Source organism: Salmo trutta, chromosome 30 (genome assembly GCF_901001165.1).
Source record: "Salmo trutta chromosome 30, fSalTru1.1, whole genome shotgun sequence".
Taxonomy (NCBI): domain Eukaryota; kingdom Metazoa; phylum Chordata; class Actinopteri; order Salmoniformes; family Salmonidae; genus Salmo; species Salmo trutta.
Genome location: NC_042986.1, coordinates 22,467,266 through 22,490,980, shown reverse-complemented (window position 1 = coordinate 22,490,980; position 23,715 = coordinate 22,467,266). Strand labels below are relative to the sequence as shown.

Below are 23,715 nucleotides of genomic sequence, written 5' to 3'. Positions count from 1 at the left end.
CAGTGTGAGTGGTACTGAGCAGGGAAACATTTGCCCCTTAATAGAAGTACCAGCGTGTTTTACTGAGCACCGTGATGTTTTTCCCTGACTCCATCTTTCAGCGGGCTGAGGAGAAACAGCTTGGCTGTGGTGATTGACACGGCTTTGCCTGCTGCTGCTGTCAGGTAAATGTGCAGATGTAATGTTCACAGAGAGAGCCATCATTACATGTCCGCTCGCTGCCTCTTTAGCCCGGCAGCAGCAAGCAGTAGCAGATGGGACCTGGGAGCAGCATTGCACATGGCGTATGGACGCACCGCCGAAAATAAGCTAATAAATCAAATAGCTAACAGCGGAGAACACCGCCAGCCGTGCTATCTCCTTCTCTAACTTAAGAAGACAAGAATCTTATCTGCTATTCTTCAATAAGTCGAAACGTCTATACAGAAAGGCTTGTTGTTAGCTAGCCATTTGTGTTGTAGCTTACAGCCTAACGTTTCTTGTCTGAGATATGAGATGTTTATGTGAACCTCCAATATGGCCCTCCAATAGAGAACTTTGATAGGCAACCTTGACTTGCTAGCTATGTCACTGGGAATGATTTGCCGGAGGGAGTAAACCTTGCTCCTCGCTGTCTATTTTGAACGGACTGGCTCCTCTCCCATCCATCCCATTTATCTGTTCTCTGAGGTGGGGGGGGGGGGGGGGTCACACTTTGCTCAGGGTTGTGACATATTCCAGGAGCGCCCCACAAGAGATTCTCAGGCCCAGTGCTTAAGAGTGGCTATGATTGCACTGGGGCTCCAGAGGGAACCAAGAGGGGCTCCTGATGCACTGACATCCCCAGCCTGAGAGGCTCCTCAGGTAGCTGGCTGAGCTGTGGAGTGGCCCCTCGAGGAGCTCTCACTGGAGATGTGACTGGAAGGGTCATTGGGCAAATGTCTGTGACAACAAGATGCACGACTCTGTAGTAGGCGCAAGGCACTTCCCCCTCACAAGAGACCAGAGAGAAAGGGCCCACGAGGCTCAGGCAATTAGACATATCATCCAGGAGGATTACTCTGTACTTGGGTTGACATTCTTAGTAACCAAGTACACCCATTACAATTGATTTAGGAAGTTGTCGGTTTGTTTCTGTGTGTGTTTCCTGCTTTGGATTCTTACATGAATGACGGAGCACTGCTGTACTTGTTCAGCTAGCTACTCTGATTTCTCACAGTAAAGTGGAGGACTGTACAATATAGGGAAGGTGGTGGGAAACACAATGCTATATGATGACTGGGGACTCGGACCACATGGTCCATGCGTGTAGAACTATGACTAGCTTTGAACACACACACACACACACACACACACACACACACACACACACACACACACACACACACACACACACACACACACACATATATACACACACACACACACACACAATGCAAGGGAAAACTGGCTGTAGGCTTTAGAAACCATCTGACAGGCTGAGTCATTTCCCTACATTTCCCTAAACAGTGTAAACGTCCTGCTAGTGCACGTTCAGTGCATGTGAAACGCACTGTTATGTTTTTATAAAAACTCATCCTCCATTTTTTATAAAAACCCTCATGGTCAGAGCTCACAGTGCAGCCAGAAATGTGTAGAGATGACCTCACAGTGTCTAGGTCCCTGCATCTCTCCCTGGAGGCAGAGAGAGCAGACCAGAATACAACCACTACACTGCTGCAGCCTCTAGCCTAGTGGCACACATGGCCTAAGTGTCACATCCTGACCAGTAAAGGGGTTATTTGTTATTGTAGTTTGGTCAGGACGTGGCAGGGGGTGTTTGTTTTATGTGGTTCGGGGTTTGTTGGGATATGTGTTATGTAGAGGGGTGTTTGTTTAGAGTGTTCCGGGGTTTAGGAGTTATGTTCTAGGTTAGTGTATTTCTATGTTAGATCTAGGGTGTTTAGTTCTATGTTTAGTTAATTGGGATTGGCCTTCAATTGGAGACAGCTGTTCCTCGTTGCCTCTGATTGAAGGTCCTATGTATAGGGGTGTGTTTGTAATGGGAAGTGTGGGAGGTTGTTTTTGCATTGCTGTGTGTAGCCTGCAAGACTGTCGTTCGTTCATGTTCTGTTACGTGTCTCAAATGAAGTAAATATGAGCACTCAACCCGCTGCGCCCTGGTCTACTCCATACGACGACCGTTACACTAAGGTGTTTGAAGTCACTGAAAGTAGGCCAGTTGAAAATTACAGGATGATTTTGACCTGCCTCACCTCGAGCTACGCGATCCAGGTCAACTGTTAAACAAAATAAATAGATGAGAATGGCAATGCTGCATTATCTAATAGTCAGCGTAATGAGCTGGGAAGGCCCGTGGCAAAATATTGTATGGACGGCTGGAATATACTGTTTTAAACAGTTTAGGTAGTGTACCACTGCTGCTTCAAAACACTCTAATGGGACAAGACCTAATCAGACCTAGCTAATACTTGTTATAAGCCCCACAGACTTCTTCACATCAGTATCGAAAGAAGCTAACAGAAGAACACAGTATGTATTATTGGGGAAATTAGATGATACCTCAATAACTGTCTGTCCCTGACCGTAGTACTGGGTTAAAGACAGATGCAGGCTAGGAGGCCTTCAGAATAAACCTGCCTCTATTAGGTTGAGAAGAACAGTGGATACGTCCCAAATGGCCCCATATTCCCTATATAGTGCCATATGGGATGAAACCAGTATTTCTACTGCTGCATCAGAGCTGACTTCCCACATAGGCAGCGCCACAGTGCACGGGGCTCCAAGGCAAGTAAGGGGAGGGGCTAAAAATGGTGCCGGTAATACTGTGATAACCTAATGGAAATACTAATAAATATTCAGCGTCATTATATGACATTTCACAGTGTGTCCTATTTGATTTTGAGTGTGTTTGCCAAGTTCATCTCGGGGATTTGGGGCTGGGATTCCACGCACGCCCGAGAGGGAGGCTACGGAGTGAAGATAAAATCCTCTTCAGATAAATTATAGGAGATGACCAGGATAGGAGGAGTATGCTGTTATTTTGTCCAGTTTGACTACAGCTCCACCTTCCCCCAATTTCACAGGCTCCTGAGAGATGCCAACTACCATAAATGTGTGTGATCATGCGAGTGTTGTGGGAGCATGACTACCACTAGTTGTGTTTGTGCAGAGGAAGAAGGCTTTCCGCTGAGCTAGGGCCACAACCCCGTGCCCCCACGACACACACAAAAATAATAAGGCAAGTCAATTAATTATTACAAGCAAAAGCTCACTCGCAGGGAGAGAGACAGGTAACAATTTGTTTTGTTTATAGGAATGAATACCAGCTGTGATTGAGAGCCTGCCTGTTGGCATATTTATAATCAGTGTTTTTCTCTGGGAAACTGCAATTAGGTAACTGACTTTAAGCAGGACCAGCGTCTCAACCTGGTCTTAATGAGGTAGTAGTGACTAGCTGGACGCTGCCTCTCCCTCCGTCTGGCTGCACAGGAGGCCATGGGGATAGAGAGGTTGGAGACCTCATCTGCTTTCCCCCCTGCTTGCTAACTACTAAGCTCTTCCCAGAAGTACAAGGTGTGTGTGCTGCCTGAGAGTGTGTGTGTTTTTTAAGACCTTGGGCTCACTCCCCACCCATGCCTCTTATTGTTTTATGGGAGGGTAGAAGGGTGCATTTCAGAAAACCGGAGTAAAGGTTGCCCCATAAATCCCCAAATTCTGAAATCAGTCACTCCTGGTTCACCCCGCGCCCAACACCCGATACCCAATTGGATGGCTCAGATCAGATAAGGATGGAGCGACGAAGTGTGTTTGTTTTTCTACAAGGTGGTTCCTCAGCAGCATCCAGTGACCAGGGGTATTGCGACAGCTCCTTTAGCCTTGGCAGGCCAACGTCGGCAACAACAACAGAAGGGTTCAGAGCAGTTCAGCACCCTTTCATAGCCATCATTGGGTTTGTGTGAAATAGCTGTCCGTTTCACACAACTAAGCTTGCTATGTGTGACTAGAGTCAGCAAGATGTTATGACTAGATGTTAAGCTGCTACCTGCAGTACATACAATACAGTGCAGTGCAGTTGTAATGAAGTGGTCTAATGTGTAATAACGTCTAATTAAGTTATAATTATTGAATATTAAATATTATTTACAGTGCACCACCTGCATGTTCTTATTCCACAAGTAACAATCAGTGCAGTGCTGTACAGCGTAGTACAGCACAGTGTATTACAACAGTATTGTACAATAAAGTGCAGTGAGTGACCAGGTCTACCTACCTGCACTAACGGAGATATTCTATTGTGTTTGTCAGTCTTAACATAGCCCAATAAGGGTGTACATCCTATCCTTCCACAGTGGGGAATGGGAATGACGGCAGAGTAGATCCAGAGCTGACATGATGAGACAGATGTTTCCAAGAGAGGGATAAAATGAGATCACTCAGGAACCCAGCTGCCGGGTTAGGCCTACTACACCTCCTATGGACATGGACAGAAGGGTTAAACCATCCCACCACCTGCCCCACAGCCCCGGCTTCAGATCATCATCTAGCGTAACACCCTCTCGTACGTACACACAGCTAGGTCAAAGGCTGTGTGCAAGGTGAAGTTGGGAGGAACTCTGGGCCACAACACCGACAAGCCCTCCATAGGCCTGAAGGTTAGCTTGGTCTCATAGATATATTTACACTTTGCATACTGCACTTTCCCTTGATCCCTGAATGATCAAATACATCTCATCAATTCAAATATTAGTGTTAGAAATCCTTTCGTCTCTGTCATTTTGTATAGCCTAAACTAACAGAACAATTATTTTAGCTTTCCCTAATAACACACAGAGCAGAACAATGCTCTCTGAAAGTGCTTTCTCCTCTCTTCCTTTCTCTCTCGCCATGCTTTTCCTGTTTGTCTCCTGTAAAGGAGCTCTAGTCTGTATGTTTCCCTTACCCAACCTTCTGGGACCCCCGCCACCACCCCCTTCCCTGCAGTGCTGCTGCCTGATCCCCTGCCTGCTGCCCTCTCCGTGGGCTTTGGGCTTTTGTTGCAGGGTAATGAGATCAGATAAAGCTCTCTTCAACTCCGGCTCTAGCCTTGGCCCACAGTATCCTACACTCCAGTCACTCACACAGCCACAGCCTGATACTGGAGGAGGGGAGGGACTCCGGGAGAGAGAGTTGTGCAGTGTGGCGCAGTGCTGTGCTGAACTCACTGAGCTGGCCATGGAGGGAGGCAAGGTAGACAGGGCAGGGCCTGGCTGGGCCTGAGGTGGCACTGGGACTGGGCACTGCTGAGGAGAGATGCTGCCACATGACGACTTAGTCAACATCGTGCTTACTAACCAGGCTAATGTCCTTCGTCATCAGAAATACGGTATCATTAATATCAGGCACAATTATAGGCTGAACAGGTTAAATTTCCAAATCCTTTGGTTTTCCAAGATACTCCCAACATGGCCACTTCCACTTGGCTATGTGTGTCTAAAATGGATTAATGCCAGAAAAGGGAGTGAAAGTGTTAGCTACCAGCTCCCATTTTGACCAACCCTGAGGTTATAATTTACACTGTACACTGTTTTCTAACCCTGACAGTGTTTTATGATTTTATTTTTACATTCATGGGTCAACTCCATTTTCTCATTCTCCTAACCCTCAACCCCACTCTTTTATGTCCCTTCCAGCCTTGAGGATATTGCCTTGCTGTGTTGGGCTGGCTGATGGCGGGAGGGTGGAGGGGGAGTCAGGGCTGGGGCTGCATGGGGCTGGGGAGTGTGTGAGCTTTAGTCTGCCTGCTCCAGGGACAGGCACTCCTAGATGATGGATGGATGTGACTCTGTACACTATGGACTGCGCTAGGCTAGGCTAACCTGAGACACTGAGGGTGTTTCCCAATACTACCGTTCTCTGAGGACGTTCTCTTGAGTACGTTCTTGTGAGGATGAGGTTGTTCAGAATGCATTTGAGAAGCACTACCCACTCCAGTGCTACTGCAATTCATTTGACCAATACAGACAACATGAGAACTACATAAAGCAAACGCAAGCATGTAACTTCATAGTTAGCAGCTAGCTACAGTGCCTTGAGAAAGTATTCATACCCCTTGACTTATTCCACATTTTGTTGTGTTACAGCAACTACACACAATATCCTAAAATGACAAAGTGAATACATGTTTTTAGAAATGTTTGCAAATGTGTTGAAAATGGAATACAGAAATATTAAATTTACACATGTATTCTCACCCCTGAGTCAATACTTTGTAGAACCACCTTTGGCAGCCATTACAGCTGTGAGTCTTTCTGGATACACAAATGGATTGTGTAACATTTGCCCATTATTATTTTCAAAATTCTTCAAGCTTTGTTCAATTGGTTGGTAATCATTGCTAGACAACCATTTTCAGGTCTTGCCATAGATTTTCAAGTAGATTTGAAGTCAAAACTGTATCTCCATCCTCTCTCAGGAACATTCACTGTCTTCTTGGTAAGCAGCTCCAGTGTATATTTGGCCTTGTGTTTTAGGTTAATGTCCTGCTGAAATGTGAATTCATCTCCCAGTGTCTGGTGAAAAGCAGACTGAACCAGGCTGTCCTCTAGGATTTTTGTCTGTGCTTAGTTCCATTTCTTTTTAATCCTGAAAAACTCCCCTATCCTCAACGATTACAAGTATACCCATAACATGATGCAACCACCACTATGCTTGAAAATATGGAGAGTAGTACTCCGTAATGTGTTGTATTGGATTTGCCCCAAACATAACACTTTGTATTCAGGACAAAAGTTAATTGCTTTGCCACATGTTTTGCAGTATTACTTTAGTGCCTTGTTGCAAACAGGATGCATGTTTTGGAATATTTTTATTCTGTACAGGCTTCCTTTTTTTCACTCTGTCATTTAGGCTAGTATTGTGGAGTAACTACAATGTTGTTGATCCATCCTCAGTTTTCTCCTATCACAGCAATTACACTTTAACTGTTTTAAAGTCACCATCATGGTGAAATCCCTGAGCGGTTTCCTTCCTCTCCGGCAACTGAGTTAGGAAAGACGTTTGTGTCTTTGTAGTGACTGGGTGTATTGATACAGCATCCAAAGTGTAATTAATAACTTCACCATGCTCAAAAGGATATTCAATGTCTGCTTTTTAAAAATGTATACCCATCTATCAATAGGTACCCTTCTTTGCGAGGCATTGGAAAACCTCCCTGGTTTTCGGTTGAATCTGTGTTTTGAAATTCACTGCTCGGCTGAGGGACCTTACAGCTAATTTTATATGTGGGGTAAAGAGATGAGGTAGTCAGTCAAAAATGATTTTAAACACTTATTGCACACAGAGTGAGTCCATGAAACGTATTATGTGACTTCTTAAGAACATTTTTACTCCTGAACCTATTTAGGCTTTCCATAACAAGGAGGTTCAATACATTTTGGTTACATTTTTTATTAATTTGTTTAAAAATGTTGATAAACATAATTCCACTTTGACATTATGGGGTATTGTGTGTAGGTCAGTGACAAAAAAAAATGTTTCATCAATTTAAAATTCCGGCTGTAACACAACAAAATGTGGAAAAAGTCAAGGGGTGTGAATACTTTCTGAAGGCACTGTAAAATGAATGTTGTTATGCAGGGTAGATGGCCAACATTCGCTATGAATTCTTCGTCAGTTAGCCTGCGGTCTACGCACACTACAGTGGATATTCTAGCCATGCCAAAATGAACACAGTATGTATTTATTAATGTATCAATATACAATATTTTAGTCGGGAAACATATTAGATGTGTGGGCAATTTTTAATTTCGAAGTCAGAGTTCATTTTCTCTCGCTTCAGCTCAAAACCAGCCACCATTGGTTTCAATAAATTTTGCATCGTTTTTTACGTGGTTACATTATTACGTCAACAGTCCTGGGAATATTTCAGTTGAAGCATGCATCGATGGTTCAAAATGTGTACAAACGAAGTACACATCTGAGAACTGCCCTCTGTGCTTCATTTCACATACTTTGATTTGGACTCATACTCTGGATGTTTCCTGCTCCAATTTGCATGCTCAGAGCATAGTAATATGCATATTGAGAAACAACAAACTCAGTCAGAAAGTTAGCTATACAGTCCGACTGTACACACACAGTCCCCTCCCTTTCCTGCTCCGGTCAGACACTCTTTAGGCTATGTGTTAATAGTTGTCTCCTGTTTTTCTCTTGCTTAGAGCTCAGTCATAGACATAGGTCTAAATAAAGTTAGTGTGCAGTGTAATATCAGTATTATATGTCTGTGATGCTATGTGTTTGCTTATCTGTTGTCAATTAAACTACATAAAGACATCTTGCCCAAGATGATGGCAAACTTAATGTTTATGGACAATGTGGAGAAATTGCACGTATACATTGGAAACATGTGAATAATGGTCTTGACTCTCTGAGTGTCTGGCTGGCATGACACAAGTACAGGACCAAGTGTTAATCCCTTATGTCTCTGCTTTCAACATCTAGCATTTTGAAGGCCTAATGGTTGTGTATCTGTTGTTACAGTGTCTACAGAGATGCTCCTCTGCTTATTGTTAAACATCTTTTGGAGTAGTATTTGTACTGAAAACAAGCTTCAGATAAACAAGACAATGCTGGTGGTTGGCCTTGAACTCAACAGTGTAACACAGAGGAGGAGGGTTGGTGGGGGTAGAGAACAGGTTGGGACTGGGGACTGGGTGGCTGTGGGGGTTTTATGTGTGTGTGTTTTATGAAAAGGTCTTTGCCTGGTGTAAAAGGAAGATAGGAGACGCCAGCAGCATGCTGTAATCTTGGCTGTGTGTGTGTGATTGGGAGGGGGAGAGCACGCAGCTACAGAGTGCCAGCACTTTACTCCCGGAATGAAGCTCAGTGGCTGGTAGTGCCTCCATCTTGTACAAGAGAGCATTAAACACAATGAGAACAAAGGTCAGAAGGTCACACACAGACACACACACACACACACACACACACAGACAGACAGACAGACAGACAGACAGACAGACAGACAGACAGACAGACAGACAGTTCTCTTCTCCTCTGGTGCTGAATGCTCCTATCCCCCCTCAACAACACACACAACCACAAAAACAAGAATGACACAGCCAACTTTTCTTTTAAATTGAGTTTGCTTGCATCTACTTTATCGTTGTGTTGGTCTGTGTAACATTGAAACTTTAGCTGGCTAAAGCACAGACCAGATCTACGTCTTGATTGTGGTCATGCAGTTTTACAGCAGGCCATAAAGTGTTAATAATCTGTAGTTCAGGGAAGAAGGTGCTGGCTGTACGGCTGTAAAGGTGCTATCAGAGTGGGCTGCTGTTAATGGACCGTTGAGGACCAAAATAATGGGCACGACACAGCGCCCTGTGGCCACCACTGAATAACACACGCTGGCTCACACAGTGAATACTAAACACCTCTTTCAAGGGTGAACCCTCGGACGTGATAATTACACTCACCGATATGAGCTTCACTCTTTGCTTTTACTTAATAGCCTACATCAGTGATTTTAAGGAAGGTAGGAAAGGCTTGGTTGGAACAAAATAGGTTGTTTGTTGTTGCGTTTGAACAGGTTTAGAGCCAGAGCATAGCCTAATCATACTTTCCTTTGTTTCCAGCAGTGTGTGGCTGTTAGTGCGACCTACCTCAGTCCCACTTCCTATTGTTATTCATAAGGCTAGAAAACCCCCATCGGCTATTAGCCCAGAGAAGCTGAGAAGTGGAGAGAGTCTTTGTGCAGTCCTTCACGGCCAAATAGTGGGCCACTCCTGACTCCTCCTCCTCCTGCGCCAGTATCGATAACCAGCAGCCCCCCCACCCCATCAGCACCACCTCCCCTCCCCCATCCAGCAGCCAGTCAACCCAGCCACCTACCCTGCCACTGCCTGCCCCAGCCTCCCAGATTACAAGTGACAAAGCTCAGACACATCCCCATCACAGGCTCAACACAACAGGGGCAGCCTCCCCTCTTTTGTCTCTCTCCATTCCCTTTCAGTCCCCTTTTCTATGAGCCAGGCATTCAATGGAACGATTGCATGATCTAGTAGGCGTACAGTGAGCTCTATGTGTTGGCTACTGTGTGGATTATAGCCTAGTGCCATTGTCAATATTATTAGTAAGAGAAGAACTCTGAAAAGATGCGCACGCTTGTTTAGTTTTACGGATCCATGAGTGTCATCTCAGAACATGGCTCCTGTTAACGAGGTACTGTCTGTAGGAACGCGGTTAACACCAGAGATGTGTTCTCTTCTCTTCTGTGCCTTCCTGTAATGTTAATCACGGGGTTGCGTCTCTCTCTCACTCTGTCTCTTTCTCTCACCTATTTAGTGCTGCATGAGGGCTGCCTGTCGTGGTAGCCTCCTCTGCTCACCTCCTCCTCTCATCACCCCCACTATCTATTCCTGGTTGGGTGGACAATAAAGCCTGCTCCTCAGTACCTGCAGGCCTGTCTTACTGTACGAACATGTCATTGGACACCTCATTTCGTGAATGTTTCACTCCTTGACATACAGTACCAGTCAAAAGTTTGGACACACCTACTCATTTCAGGGTTTTTCTTTATTTTTACTATTTTCTACATTGTAGAATAATAGTGAAGACATCAAAACTATGAAATAAAACATATGGAATCATGTAGTAATCAAAAAAGTGTTAAACAGATGTAAATATATTTTATATTTGAGATTCTTCAAAGTAGCCACCCTTTGGCTTGATGACAGCTTTGCACACTCTTGGCATTCTCTCAACTAGCTTCACCTGGAATGCTTTTCCAACAGTCTTGAAGGAGTTCCCACATATGCTGAGCACTTGTTGGGTGCTTTTCCTTCACTCTGCGATCCAACTCATCCCAAACCATCTCAATTTGGTTGAGGTCGGGTGATTGTGGAGGCCAGGTCATCTGATGCAGCACTCCATCACTCTCCTTCTTGGTCAAATAACCCTCACACAGCCTGGAGGTGTGTTTGGTCATTGTCCTGTTGAAAAACAAATGATAGTCCCACTAAGTGCAAACTAGATGGGGTGGCGTATCATTGGAGAATGCTGTGGTAGCCATGTTTGTTAAATGTGCCTTGAATTCTAAATAAATCATGACAGTGTCACCATCAAAGCATCATCACACCTCCTCCATGCTTCACGGTGGGAACCACGCATGCGGAGATCATCCGTTCACCTACTCTCCGTCTCACAAAGACACGGCGGTTTGAACCAAAAATCACAAATTTGGACTCATCAGACCAAAGGACAGATTTCCACCGGTCTAATGTCCATTGCTCGTGTTTCTTGGCCGAAGCAAGTCTCTTCTTCTTATTGGTGTCCTTTAGTAGTGGTTTCTTTGCAGCAATTCGACCATGAAGGCCTGATTCTCGCAGTCTCCTCTGAACAGTTGATGTTGAGATGTGTCTGTTACTTGAACTCTGAAGCATTTATTTTTTGGGCTGCAATTTCTGAGGCTGGTAACTCTAATGAACTTATCATCTGCAGCAGAGGAAACTCTGGGTCTTCCTTTCCTGTGGCGGTCCTCATGAGAGCCAGTTTCATCATAGCGCTTGATGGTTTTGGCAACTGCACTTGAAGAAGTGTGGCTCAGTTGGTAGAGCATGGTGTTTGCGACGCCAGGGTTGTGGGTTCGATTCCCACAGGGGACCAGTACGGAGAAGAAAAATAAATAAATAAATGTATGAAATGTATGCATTCACTACTGTAAGTCGCTCTGGATAAGAGTGCCTGCTAAATGACTAAAATGTAACATGTAAGAAACTTTCAAAGTTCTTGACATTTTCCGGATTGACTGACCTTCATGTCTTAAAGTAATGTCTCTTTGCTTATTTGAGTTGTTCTTGCCTTAATATGGACTTGGTCTTTTACCAAATAGGGCTATCTTCGGTAGACTGTACCAACCCTACCTTGTCACAACACAACTGATTGGCTCAACCGCATTAAGAAGGAAATAAATTCCACAAATGTACTTTTAACAAGGCACACCTGTTAATTGAAATTAATTCCAGGTGACTACCTCATGAGGCTGGTTGAGAGAATGCCAAGAGTGTGCAAAGCTGTCATCAAGGCAAAGGGTGGTTACTTTGAAGAACCTCAAATATAAAATATATTTTGATTTATTAAACACTTTTTTGGTTACTACTCTACATGATTCTATATGTGTTATTTCATATAGTTTTGATGTCTTCACTATTATTCTACAATGTAGAAAATAGTAAAAATAAAGAAAAACCCTTGAATGAGTACGTGTCCAAACTGTTGATTGGTACTGTAGCTGTCTTGTATCTGAATCTCCTGTCAATCCCATCACCAGTATACATGTGATCACTGAGCGGCACACATGTACACGCACACATTCACGGGCACACACACATTCACATCCACACCCAGTCAGACCTTCTCTGCTCTCTCTCTACTTAACTATCAGAGCACACACACACACTGCCAATGCTGTTTCCTGGCTGTCCATTCTGCCCTCCTTTGTGTAGGATCTCTCTCCACTGCTTCCCGAGCCGCCAGAGGGAAATGTTTATCCCCTTGTTTTCCTCTGGCTGTGAGGTCAGGTTGGACAACTGAGGTAGAGGCTGTGTGTGTGTGTGCGCGTGGGCATGTGTGTATGTGACTGGCATTGTGTATGCTTAGCTTGGAGACCGTGTGTGGGAGCGGGGCCGGGTGGGGCTCTACAGTCTGGCCCTTTGTGTGGCTGCTGTGTAGGAGGGAGAGCAGGAACGAGGGGCTCTCTCTCTCTATCGCTCCTCTCTTCCTCAGCATTGTCTTACACCTCTCAAGGCCAGAGACAACACAATGCTGCAGGCAGGGCCTCAGACAGCCCAGCACAGCTCAGTGGGAGAGACATGGAGAGGGGGAGGACTGTGAAAGGATACACTGACAGAGGGAGGAAGGAGGAGACAGTGAGGAAGAGGAATACAGTGAGGGAAAGGGAGGGAGGACTGAAGGGATACACTGAGCAAGGGGGGAGGAGAGAGTAAGGAACGACTAAAAGGATACAGTGTGAGACAGGCCTAAATGGTAAAAAAGTGAGCCAGAGGCAGGACTAAAAAGATACTGTGAGAACGCCATAACCAAACAAAGGATAGTGTATGTATGCCAGTCACTCCATAAATAAACCATTATAGTTCTGTCTTACCGTTTGGGTATTATTGAGGAAGAATTTAGGGCCCTTACTAAATAAAAAAAATCCCCAACTGGCTATCCAGTCAAAAACATTAGCCTAGACAATAGGCTATTGCCTCTTTAATGAAATAAATTCAATGTCAACAATGCCAATATGTTGCCTCGATAGCGTGGGAAGTGTTGTTTTTCCTTCTCCTGGGAATCTTGTCTGTCAGCCTACCTGAATAAACACCCTACACCTGCTCCATTATTGGCCTAGAATTGCCATTTTACAATATGCCTACAACTGACTGATGCAACCGGCCCCTGGTGACTAGGTTTAAAGTCCAGGTAGCAGATAATGGACCTTATCAGTATGTAGTTGGTGCTGTATATTAATGGGTTCTAACTTGAAGAATCATTTGTTAGTTTACAATTGTATAATTTTATACTCCCCGCATATAAAAACCAAGAACACTGCTGGAAAGCCCCAAACGCGAGATGGTATTTTCTATGACTGCAGGTAGGGGTGGCAGGTGGTTAGAGCGTTAGTGGTTAGAGCGTTGGGCCGGTTACCGAAAGGTTGCTGGATTGAATCCCTAAGCTGACAAGGTAAAAATCTGTCGTTCTGACCTTGAACAAGGCAGTTAACCCACTGTTCCCCGGTAGGCTGTCATTGTGAATAAGAATTTACTCATAAATAAATAAAAAATGACTCGCACAGTGGAGGAACATATTGCCTGTAGCCAAATATACATGCTAAGCTCGTGCGTACCAAATGGCACTTCACTTTTTAGTATGGAAAACGTCTGGGAGGATTTTTCTACTATATTCACAACATATTGACACTATATCAATCTAATTTCATCAACTACATGTGGGAAAACGTATTTGAGTGAACTAATGGTTTCCACGTGTAATTGATGAAAGTAGATTGTAATAGTGTCAATATGTTGTGAATATAGTAGAAAAATCCTCACAGCCGCATGCCAGCAGCAGGTGAAACAGAATGTGAATTCTCTCCTCCCTCTCTCCCCAGTTTTTAACTGGCTAGATTTCTGATATTTACTAGCCCATACCAGTGACAAACTTAGCTATGTTATCGACATATGGCAGTACACAAACAAAATCTAGCTCACTTATTTTGCCAGCTAGATAGAAATAGCCACAAGTTTATTCAGAATGGATTAAGAGGATAGCTAGCTATAGCAAGCTAATGTTATCTGCTGCCTCTTCAACAAGAACCAACTGTGACCACATTGATACTAACATTAAAAAAAATACAAATCCACAATCCACCCCTCCAAAGAAAACATGGCTTTGGGGCTTTGCCGAAATGCCACCCGATCCGTGATCGGATGCATGGCCGAGGCATTTCAGTTTAGCCCGTATTTGGTAGGCCCTATAGAAAACTCCCCCAGAGCCACAGAATGGCTGAATTACCGCAACTCGCAGCCCCGACAAACACCTTAAACTCCGGTTTCCAAATTCCATTCCTAAAATGCCATAAATCCAGTTTAGCTGTAGGGAATATCTTGGCGATGCCGTAGCCCATAGCAGATGTCAGAATAAAATCCTGCTGGAGGTGTCCATCAACACGTGCGGATCCATCTGACGAACCATCCACATACACAGACACACGATTGCTGACAGCCTGCAACTACCAAATCACAACTACCGTTGACCAAAATCCCAAGTCCACCACTCCAAAGAAAGCCTGGCTCCGGGGCTTCTCCAAATCCGTGCTTTATTCATAGAACCGGGGTTATGTCCGTTTCTGTTTTCTTCCTACATATTATGTGCCTCTATCTCTTGAACCGTTCACTGAAAGATAAGACACTCAGGAACACAATATACTGAGTATACCAAACATTAGGAACTCCCCCTCTTTTGCCCTCTGAACAGACTCAATTCGTTGGGGAATGGACTCTACAAGGTGTCGAACGCGTTCCACAGGGAAGCTGGCCCTTGTTGACTCCAGTGTGTCCCACAGTTGTCAAGTTGGCTGGATGTCCTTTGGGTGGTGGATCATTTTTGATACACACGGGAAACTGTTGAGCGTGAAAAACCCAGCAGCGTTGCAGTTCTTGACACAAACTGGTGCGCCCGGCAACTACTACCATACCCCGTTCAAAGGCACTTAAATATTTTGTCTTTCCCATTCACCCTCTGAATGGCACACTTACACAATCCATGTCTCAATTGTCTCAAGGCTTAAAAATCCTTCTTTAACCTGTTTCCTCCCCTTCATCTACACTGATTGAAGTGGTATCAATAAGGGATCATAGCTTTATTCGTGCTTCCCATGACTGGGTTTTTGTATTTTAAATGTGTACATACACTACATGACCAAAAGTATGTGGACATCTCATTAATATGGAGTTGGTCCCCCTTTGCTGCTACAACAGCCTCCACTCTTCTGGGAATTCTTTCCACTAGTTGTTTGAACATTGCTGTGGGGACTTGCTTCCATTCAACCACAAGAGCATTAGTGAGGACGGGCACTGATGTTGAGCGATTAGGCCTGGCTCACAGTCGGGGTTCCAATTCATCCCAAAGGTGTTCGATGGGGTTGAGGTCAGGGCTCTGTGCAGGCCAGTCAAGTTCTTGCATACTGATCTCCACAAACCAATTATGTATGGACCTCGCTTTGTGCAGAGGGTATTGTCATGCTGAAACAGGAAAGGGCCTTTCCCAAACTGTTTCCACAAAGTTGGAAGCACAGGGTCATCTAGAATGTCATTGTATGATGCAGTGTTAAGATTTCCCTTCACAGTAACTAAGGGGACTAGCCCGAACCATGATAAACAGCCCCAGACCATTATTGCTTGTGTGGCCTACCATTTCGCGGCTGAGCCATGGTTGCACCTAGACTTCGCACTTCACAATAACAGCACTTACAGTTGACCGGTGCAGCTCTAGCAGGGCAGACACTTTTGTAACTGAGCTGTTGGAAAGGTGGCATCCTATGAAGGTGCCACGTTAAATGTCACTGAGCTCTTCAGTAAGGTATAATGTGTATATTTATGTTTTATATACAGGGCACATTTGTAAAAGACACCTAGGTCTCAATATTCTTTCCTGTTAAAGGGTAAATAAAAAATAAAAAATTGATTTCACTTAGATTGACCTGGTCAGTCTATGTCATGGAAAGAGTTCTTAAAGTGTTGTACACTCAGTGTATATGTACCCACAACCTGCATAGGACTCATTAGATCAGAGTGGACAAGACTTGGTACTAAGTCAGACTGGGGGACACAGAAGATCAAAATGATTGCCTGATGATCTTCTGAACATCCAAATACATTTTGTAATAGCCCAAATTAAAAAAGGAAACATTGGCCACTGATTGTCATTTCTTTCACATTTAAAAAAATTTATCAAAATGGGGTCACAGGTCTACAAAGATTAGACCAGGGGTTCCCAGAGACACTTTCTCCAGGTATTGGCTGAAGAGGGAGTTTCCGCCATTGTTAAATCTTTTACAGGTTGTGTGCACAGGAGAAGGGTGAAGAATGTCTTGTCTTATCTTCAATCTTTAATGTCTTATCTTTTAAAACACAGTCGGTGGGGATCATAGAGGATGGGCAGAGTGAGTGGCTGTGTCCCAAATGGCACTCTTATTACCTATGGGTCATGGTCAAAAGTAGTGCGCTATGTGTGGAATAGGATGCCATTTGGCACGTACAGTGACTGGATGAAATGAGGCAGATGCCTTGGTGTGAATGTGATTAATGTACTGTGCTGCTGCATTTTGTAGCAAGATAATTGAATTATGGAAACATCAGTGGACTGAGAGAATATGACTTTTGGTGGAGTTTGGCCCCCGGAGGCCTTTTTTAAATTGGAGCTGAATTCAGCACTTAGCCCCCTAAGTCATTTAAGTTGATGTTTCTGGGCGTGGTTGTGTGTGTTCCACTTTGGGAGGAAGCCTGGTGAACCCAGTGGAAAACCGTAGTGCCTACTGATTGTCTGACTAGCTAGCCTACAGTTGTTGTGACCTTTTATTTGTTTGTATGTTTTGTGCAAAGTTAAACATTGTTCTGTGCACTACATTAGTCTCACCGGTCTCACCAAACCTGATGATAGAAAGCTGTAATGACTTGAATCATATATTCTTTGGAAATAGCTGGCACTTCTCACTGAGGACTGTGAGAGAGTATGGTGTCTGAAGTTAATGAGAATACTAGCAGACTTCTTTCCCCTGAAGTCAGTCAGTCAGGGAGAGATGGAGAATCAGAGATACAGTGAGCAGCAGCACTCCTCTAGAGAGAGAGAGAGAGAGAGAGAAATTGGTCCAGAAGGGGTGTGTCTAAGCAGTTCCCCCAAACACAGAGAGTGAGCGCAGCAATAGAGAGAGGGGCTTAATAAAATGAATTAGTGCTAAATCACACTGCAGGCACGGTGTGCACTGGCCTACCAAGCGCAATGAGCGCGAGAGGCTGCATATTAAACATGATGAAAATCCTAATGACATTCCTTAGAGGAGGGTGGCCACGCTAAATGTCAGTGACCTAGATTGAGATCACCTTCCTGCTGATTTTTTCATGCGGAACAAAAATCTGCAACACATTTAATTTACCGTAGCCAAGAGCAGTGTGGTATGGGAATGGAATGGGGGTCTCTGGTCTTGCCTACACTGGCATGCGACTTCTGCTATCAGAATACAAAGATCGCATTGAAAAGATGGGTTGCTTTGTGGTCTGATTGTGTTCAGATCTGTCTGACCACAGGGATGCACACAGCGAATTTCTCCTCAGTCTGGACACGATCAGGCTACCGAAAGTCCTGTCGCCTCACACGCGCAGTAGCGACTCCTGTGGCGGCCAGGCGCATGCACGCTGACACGGTCACCAGGTGTTTCCTCCGACACAAAATGTTTTTTTTTGTGGATGGGTATAATTTGTATGAATAAAATAGTAATATTTAAATGGACTAAATCGTGTAATTTTGTATACATTTATTTACATTTGCATCGGGACGCTGAATTCCGGTAGACAGAAACGGCCCGATGTACTGGACGATTCTGGGCAGTCATCCATTTTGATTCCGAGCCGAATCAATCAATTCCGGCCCCCTGGAAGAGGGCCGCTTCTGGGCCGATTCCTCATTGCTAGCTGGGTAGCCAGCTAACCTCTGTAGCTAGCCAGCAAGCTAGCAAGCAACACTAATGGTATTGCAAATGGGTTAGTATAACTCTAGCTGGACAATTTTTTTTTTCTAAAGCAGCTGGTTAGCATTTATGAAGCCAGCAAACACATTCCTCACACGCTAGGAACATATTTCCTACTACGTTTAATGAAAAAAGGTGCCTCTTTCTGCTGATGACGTTGCCCACTGGATACGCTTTTGGTAGCCTGATTGCATCCAGAGTGAGGGGAAATCCTCACACAATGTGTCCCTGACCATGACTTTGGGGGGAGGGGAGGGTTATGATTTCTTGGCGATGATGAATTTCAAGTTCATCTTTGCAAAAAAAAATTGATGTCACAGCATTCTATCTGATATGGAAATATAGCATATATCAACAAGTATACTATATATACAAAAGTATGAGTACACCCCTTCAAATTAGTGGATTCGGCTATTTCAGCCACACCTGTTGCTGACAGGTGTATAAAATTGAGCATACAGCCATGAAATCTCCATAGACAAACATTAGCAATAGAATGCCCTTACTGAAGAGCCCAGTGACTTTCAACGTGGCACCGTCATAGGATGCCATCTTTCCAACAAGTCAGTTCATCAAATTTCTGCCCTGCTAGAGCTGCACCGGTCAACTGTAAGTGCTGTTATTGTGAAGTGAAAACGTCTAGGAGCAACAACGGCTCAGTCACAAAGTGGTAGGCCACAAAAGCTCAAAGAATCGGACCACCGAGTGCTGAAGCGTGTAGCGTGTAAAAATCGTCTGTCCTCGGTTGCAACACTTACTACCGAGTTCCAAACTACCTCTGGAACAACGTCAGCACAATAACTTCTCGTCGAAAGCTTCATTTAACCTTTATTTAACTAGGCAATGTCATGAAATGGGTTTCCATGGCCGAGCAGCCTCATACAATCCTAAGATCACCATGTGCAATGCCAAGCATCGGCTGGATGCTCTTGTGGCTGAATGGAAGCAAGTCCACGCAGCAATGTTCCGACATCTAGTGGAAACCTTTCCCAGAAGACTGGAGGCTGTTATAGCAGAAAAGGGGGGACCAACTCCATATTAATGCCCATGATTTTGGAATGAGATGTTCGACGAGCAGGTGTCCACATACTTTTGGTAATGTAGTCTACCTCTATCTTCTATCGTTTTTCTGCGTCCAATCTGTATCAATATGTGTCAGTGGGAGAGAAAAGCGATGACATGTAGAACTCAGCAGTGTGTTCCTTGAAAGCATCGGAGCAGGGAAATATTTACTTTATGCACATAAATTAAAGCAGTGTGTACGCGTCTGGGGAACAACGCTCAGTGTTTTCTGCATTATGTGTCAGTGAGAGTGAGAACACACCTTTTTTGTTCCTGGACTGTGTAAAAATACACATACACACATAGCAGGATAAACAACAATCTACAGTATCTATGTAGATGTTCAACTGCCCCAGCATTCTCCTCAATAGATCCTAATGAGGAACAATCTTTCTTCAAGTGCAGTCGCAAAACCCATTAAGTGCTATAATGAATCTGGCTCTCATGAGGACCGCCACAGGAAAGGGAGACCCAGAGTTACCTCTGCTGCAGAGGACAAGTTCATTAGAGTTAACTGCACCTCAGATTGCAGCCCAAATAAATGCTTCACAGAATTCAAGTAACAGACACATCTCAACATCAACTGTTCAGAGGAGACTGTGTGAATCAGGCCTTCATGGTCGAATTGCTGCAAAGAAACCACTACTAAAGGACACCAATAAGAAGGAGAGACTTGCTTTGGCCTAGAAACATGAGCAAATGACATTAGACCGGTGGAAATATGTCCTTTGGTTTGATGAGTCCAAATTTGAGATTTTTGGTTCCAACCGCCGTGTCTTTGTGAGACACAGAGTAGGTGAATGGATCATCTCCGCATGTGTGGTTCCCATCGTGAAGCGAGGAGGAGATGTGGTGGTGCTTTGCTGGTGACACTGTCTGTGATTTATTTAGCATTCTGCAGCGATACGTCATCCCATCTTGTTTGCGCTTCGTGGGACTATCATTTGTTTTTCAACAGGACAGTGACCCAAAACACACCTCCAGGCTGTGTAAGGGCTATTTGACCAAGAAGGAGAGTGATGGAGTGCTGCATCAGATGACCTGGCCTTCACAATCATCCGACCTCAACCAAATTGAGATGGTTTGGGATGAGTTGGACCGCAGAGTGAAGAAAAAGCAGCCATCAAGTACTCAGCATATGTGGGAACTCCTTCAAGACTGTTGGAAAGCATTCCAGGTGAAGCTGGTTGAGAAAATGCCAATAGTGTGCAAAGCTGTCATCAAGGCAAAGGGTGGCTACTTTAAAGAATGTAAAATATTTTGATTTGTTTAACACTTTCTCTTGGTTACTACATGATTCCATGTGTTATTTCATAGTTTTGATGTCTTTACTATTATGTAGAAAATAGTAAAAATAAAGAAAAACCCTTGAATGAGTAGGTGTGGGAAAATCAAAAGAAATCAGCCAAGACCCCAGAAAAATAATTGTAGACCTCCACAAGTCTGGTTCATCCTTTGGAGCAATTTCCAAATGCCTGAAGGTACAACATTCAGCTGTACAAACAATAATACAAAAGTAGATAAACCATGGGACCACGCAGACGTCATACCGCTCAGGAAGAAGACGCATTCTGTCTCCTAGAGATGAACATACTTTGGTGCGAAAAGTGCAAATCAATCCCAGAACAACAGCAAAGGACCTTTTGAAGATGCTGGAGGAAACCGGTACAAAAGTATCTATTTCCACAGGAAAACTAGTCCTATATCGACAAAAACCTGAGAAGCTGCTCAGCAAGAAGCCGCTGCTCCAAAACCGCCATAAAATAGCCGGACTACAGTTTGCAACTGCACATGGAGACAAAGGTTTAATTTTTGGAGAAATGTCCTCTGGTCTGATGAAACAAAAATAGAACTGTTTGGTCATAATGACCATCGTTATGTTTGGAGGAAAAAGGGGGACGCTTGCAAGCCGAAGAACACCATGCCAACCGTGAAGCACGGGGATGGCAGCATCATGATGTGGAGGTGCTTTGCTGCAGGAGGGACTTGTGCACTTCACAAAATAGATGGCATCATGAAGACGGAAAATGATGTGGATATATTGAAGCAACATCTCTTGGTCGCAAGTGGGTCTTCCAAATGGACAATGACCCCAAGCATATATTCAAAGTCTTGGCAAAATGGCTTAATGACAAGAAAGTCAAATTATTGGAGTGGCCATCACAAAGCCCTGACCTCAATCCTGTAGAGAATTTGTGGGCATAACTGAAAAAGCGTGTGCGAGCAAGGAGGCCTACAAACCTGACTCAGTCAGGAGGAATGGGCCAAAATTCACCCAACTTATTGTGGGAAGCTTGTGGAAGGCTAACTGTAACATTTGACCTGAGTTAAACAATTTCAAGCCAATGCTACCAAATACTGATTGAGTGTATGTAAACTTCTGACCCACTGGGAATGTGATGAAAGAAATAAAAGCTGAAATAAATCATTCTCTCTACTATTATTCTGACATTTCACAATTTTAAAATAAAGTGGTGATCCTAACTGACCTAAGACAGGGAGTTTTTACTAGGATTAAGTGTCAGGAATTGTGAAAAACTGAGTTTAAATGTAATTGGCTAAGGTGTCTGTAAACTTCCAACTTCAACTATACACACACACACACACACACACACACACACACACACACACACACACACACACACACCTCATTCTGAGGAGGGAGCAAGAATGTGGGCTCTTTAAATAAAGCCATGCTGCTGAATCATGCTGTAATTGGCCTGGTGGACTCTGCAGGTGTGTGTGTGTGTGTGTCTGCGTGTATGTGTGTGTGTGTGTGTGTGTTTCTGTGTGTGTGAATGCTTGTGTGCACGTGTGAATATATGATCTTTCAGTGCAGCCATGGAGAATGTGACATACTTTGTAGCAGAAATACTCTGTAGCAGTATTGGAGGAGTTTATTTACTGTAATATGACTTTTGTCCAAGGCACTGGACTCAAGCATTCCTACAGACCAGTCTTTCTCTCTCATCCTGACTGCTATTGACTGAACATTCCACATTACATCTAGGGTTCTCCTTCCTTCAATAATCCATTCTGTTCAAGTTTGGGGAGGGGAGGGGAGGGGTGAAAGACAGGGGAGGCATGGGGGGGGACAAGATTTTATCTCAGAAATGTATGTGATCGTTCATCTGAAATAAGCTACAGTGATCATTTTATCCATCATATAATTCAATTGGAGCTTTATCCCCAAACTGAGCATTTGCTGAAGGAAGGTCTCAAAGTGCAGTATCATTTTTCTATGTGTCTCTTTTTATGAAAACCCAGTGCTTTTGTAGAAGTCCTATTCACTGCTTACAATATAACACATATACCAGCATCAGGGCAATCCAGATGCCTATTTTGTCCCGTGTGTTTGTGGACTCCTCTTCTCTAGCACAGAGATGTGAATAAGAGATAGGTCTCTTGGGTTCAGGATGTGAGAAATAAAAAAATGGTACCCTGGTATTGAATCTCCTGCATGTGAGTGAACACTTTTCGCTGTGAAATATTGGGAATCTACTGGCGGAAAAAGGAATTTGCTTGTCTTATTTCCCCAACCCCCTCTCTCTCTCCCTCCCTCTCTCCCCCTCCCCTTTCTGCTTGCATTTTGTCTTTTCTTTTTTGTCCACCCTCTCTTTCCATCTCCCTTCTCCCTCCCTCGCTCTCGCTCCATCTCATTCCCTTCCACTCTTTCCTCCTTCTCTTACTTTATCTCTCTCTTCTCCCCATTTGCAAAATGAAGATGGTTCCTTTAACACTACACTTGTTCCTCTCAGGCCCTTCCCCCTGGCCCTCAGAGTCCACCCCCATCCTCTGCTTCTCCCTCTCTCTCTTCTTGTTTCTCTCCGTCTCTTTCCCTCTCCTTCGCTTTGAAGCTGCAGTGTCAGTCCAAAGGGAGTGGCCCATTGTTAACTCTCCTCTCCTCTCTTTGGTCATTCTGTTCTGTTCTGGTCAGATGCCACTGACTGCCAGGGAGTGTGCATCTTGACAAAACTTGTACACTTGAACACTGTAACTAGTCTGGCTCCCAGCCTCTGACACCCATTGTGTCCAGTCCTAGTTCACCCGTTAGTGTGTCAGAAGCAGCCCGACATACATGAATACTGTACAGGAAAAATGGATGTGCCTTTCCTTCATCATGGTCACGGTGGTGGTGCCTGCAGCCCACACCTCCCCAGAAAGCTATTTCATTCCAGATTGCCCGTCTCCATGAATATTAATAATCATTCAATCTGAGAAAGATGACTACCAAATGCACCAAATGAATGTTTGTGTCCCTCTAAAGAGAGGGGAGCTGGGGTACTACTGTATGGAACTGTGTGGATTCTTCTCCCCGCTCTCCTTTTTTAGGCTCGTACATAATGCGAATATGAATTTGCTTTCATCGGAGGAGAGAAAGTTGCGAGGTACAG

At 44.2% G+C, this 23,715-nt stretch overlaps 1 protein-coding gene across 5 annotated transcripts in view; it reads left to right on the top strand.

Annotated features, from left to right (window-relative positions):
* Positions 1-23,715, top strand: part of LOC115168283 (nucleolar protein 4-like) — a 161,361-nt gene that overhangs the window by 106,561 nt on the left and 31,085 nt on the right. The window lies entirely within an intron of this gene.